The 3559-nt window shown below is 35.7% G+C and overlaps 1 long non-coding RNA gene across 1 annotated transcript; it reads right to left on the reverse strand.

Moving 5' to 3' along the window:
• Positions 1 to 758: 758 nt before the first annotated feature.
• LOC117115745 lies at positions 759 to 2214 on the reverse strand. Its single transcript, XR_004446603.1, has 3 exons — positions 1884 to 2214; positions 1493 to 1631; positions 759 to 998 (listed from the first exon to the last, which is right to left on the reverse strand). It is a non-coding gene; the product is annotated as an uncharacterized LOC117115745 (long non-coding RNA).
• Positions 2215 to 3559: the final 1345 nt, after the last annotated feature.

The raw sequence follows: 3559 nt of genomic DNA on the forward strand, positions 1-3559 counted from the left end.
TGGAATAGACAATAACTGGATTTGCGTCAGGAGAAACATGTATAGGTGTATTTTTTGCCCTACCTGACGTGGAAATGTACCGAATACTCAGTACAGTTGAAAACAACTGCGAAAAAAATCGCAAGTTGTTCTCGGGTGGGACTCGAACCCACGATCTCCAGATCACTAGCCTGGCATCATACCTCTAGACCGCAGTTGTTTTCAACTGTACTGAGTATTCGGTACATTTCCACGTCAGGTAGGGCAAAAGTACACCTATACATGTTTCTCCTGACGCAAATCCAGTTATTGTCTATTATTCCATCACGACAATAATAATTACTATCAATATTAATAATTATATATTGATTTTATTATTATCATCATCATCATCATCATCAGCATCAGCATCATCATCATCATCATCATTATTATCATGAAATAAATATAAAATATAATTACCGTTCCATCCGATACAATGGCCGAGCGGTTAGCAGGGGCGCCGCAAGCTATAGCCATAATATCGGCACTGGTTCGAACTTCACGCTCGCCAATGGTTCTGGTGGTAGAACAAGTCTTCTCGGATAAGGACTATAAACCATAGGCCCAGTGTATACAATGGCTCGTGTGCACTATAAAGAACCCGGTACATCCTTCGAGACGAGTAGGGGGATACCCCGGTGTACTGGAACAGACAGCCCCTGTGGTGGACGACGAGAGTTGCTGGTACCGGGTTACCGGGTAGCACAGTCATTAAGGGGCCCTTAGGGGCGAAGAAAGTCATTGATCGAGTTCATAGTCCACACATCAAGCGCCCTGAGCATCTTACATTAGATGGATATGTGCGCTATATAAAAATACACTATTTTTTTAATTATTTTTATTAACAAGGTTTCCTTCCTTGCTGTAATCGGAAACTAACGATTCTAGCATTGCGTCCTCTGTGCCTTTAATAACAATAGATCTTGCTACGTCATGATCACTCGTAGACCTACTAATAACAATAGGCTGAATTGCATCTACAAATAAAGAAGAAAAAGAATGGTTCTATAATCAGTAATCTTTGAACATATTTTTCCCAGCTTACTTTTTTCTGACGTCATAAATAGAAGGTACCGGTAGTTTACACACTGTTCAATGAGTTATTTTAACTCCAAAAGAGTTTATTTGTACCTTTTTAGGTAAAGAATAGCTCATTTTAGAGTTAAAATAACTACTTGAAACTAACAGTGATTAGGTTACAGTACATTTCATATAGTGTGCATTTATTATTAATAGTTTTGACTTGTGAATTCCGTTAGGAAGGGTTTCTGATGTAAATGTAACTACTGTATAAATAAATATTGCGAATGCAAAGTACAGTAATAATAAATATCACCGCAGCCACAGACTCCTCAATATGTATGGTACAGTCTGTTTATTTTTTTATAAATGTACTGCAATGTGTTTGTTTTTAATGAAATCGTAAACCACTATTGTTTTATAACTTCTAAAGAAAGAAACTGGATTATACTTTGTTCTTCCGATAACCAGTATCGCATATTGGCCTCGCGTCCATTTTCCTCAACCATCGTCACGTTATCTTTTAGGTCAGTGGCATTACTACATAACATGATTATCACATCTGCTATTAGCATGTCTGTCATACATTTCTGAAACAAAAAAAAAAAACATACATGTAAATTTGAACAGCTGAGAAAAATAAATATCATGATCTGCTTTAGCTTTTTAAGGTTATTAGAATTCCGTGAAAATACACACATGTTAAGTCTTATCGATGTTATTTTATTTTACAAAGTAGCTTACGGCATGTATCCTTTTATGTAATTAAAATAATTATTTAAAGTCGGATATTTTTTGTCAGATATTTCGTAATATCTTTAAATGCTATAAATTAAACCTACCTTCGTACGTCAAAATCAAGAGACCTCGATTTAGCCCCATATTGTCTCTGGTTGCCATCTCTGATATTTGTCTGGCACTAAATTGTGTCAGTGCATTGCCTTTCGCAATCACTTGCTCAGTTGCAAAATGTATTGCGGCCGTTGATTTTGCTGCTGCTCCCACTGAAGAGCATCAAATGCATGTGCCATTAGCTCTTGTGGCATATCTTTTTTCCCCACTTTTTTCTATGGAACGCCAAAAGGACAAAATACAATTGGCAGCAGTGCAAAACTGAGAGTCAGCAGCGCAACACTGAGTCACCAGTGCAAAACTGAGAGTCAGCAGTGCAAAACACAGAGTCACAGTGCAAAACTGATTAGTGCAAAACACAGAGTAACAGTGCAAAACTGAGAGTCACAGTGCAAAACTGAGAGTCACAGTGCAAAACACATTTTATTAATTTGGAGGGACATATTCCATTTTTTACCTACCAGACTCATTACGTTTTGAGTGAAATAAAATTATTTATTAAAATAGCAATATCTTGAGTACAATCGCTTTATGTTCCAATAAAATTGCATTTACTCCTTTTCAAATAAAGTTTTAAACAATACTTGGTGTGTTAGTGTCATTTAACTCTGTAAAGATGTTTTTAAATACTTGTAAAAAATAAAATTACTTAATATTGGATTTGAGTTGCTATCTAAAAAAGTCGAGTTTTATACGACATTAAGAACATGAGTGAAAAATATATGGCCACGTTGAACCAGTTGAACACAGTTCATCTGTTTAATAAGCCACTTAACTAGCAATAGTTATTTATAGGTTTATTAAACATAAGTGATCTTTTAACAATTATATATAATTTAAAGTTTCATAAAATAATTATAACTCCATGAGCAGACGGTTTTTAAAGGTGTTTAGAGCCCGTAATAAATCTCTGAACCTGAGGGCAGAAAATAACTATGATGTTTAGAAAAATCAATTATGTATTCTGTGAGATCATAATTTTAAATTTTCAAAAATATTTTCCCAATGGGACGAAGTCTTTCATGTAAAATAAAATAATATCAAGCATTTTCTCTAGATTACCGAAACATAATTTCCTAAAACTGTGTGGCTCGGCTTACGTTAATGCGTAGGCAAAATTACAGGGTAGCTCACGTCCATGTATATTGATCATGTGCATTATTGGTGTAGGTTTTATTGAACGGCTAGACTATGGACTAAATGAAGATCAATTAAGCTAGTCGAAAATCTCATCGGTCTTTTGCTGACACCAATACAAATACTGTATGTATAGATTAAGAGTTTATGTAAAAAAAAAAGATTTGCTGTATTTGGTAGTAAGAAACCTGCAAGTCAAATTAACATTTCCTATTCTTTAATGTTCATTACAATTTTTTTGCACACCAACTTCACCAAACATATACTTACGAACAGAGAGATACGGAAGGCTGAATTTACAAATATGATGAAACATTTTGAGTCCGCGCTGGCTCCTATTTGCCGACAGGAGGTGAGTGGTTCAACCCTACACCTAGAATTTCGGTCGGAGTCCCGGAATAAAAAAATCCCTAGAATGGTTCATAGTGAGAATTTTCGTATTCTTACTTTTGGACCACAATATAGGGATTGGCAAACCACGGTGGGGCTGAGGTCGTATAGATCCTCCATCTGCTAAGTACCAGTGCCG

Source organism: Anneissia japonica, unplaced genomic scaffold (assembly GCF_011630105.1).
Source record: "Anneissia japonica isolate Jap-2015-1 unplaced genomic scaffold, ASM1163010v1 scaffold5238_len58878_cov178, whole genome shotgun sequence".
NCBI lineage: Eukaryota > Metazoa > Echinodermata > Crinoidea > Comatulida > Comatulidae > Anneissia > Anneissia japonica.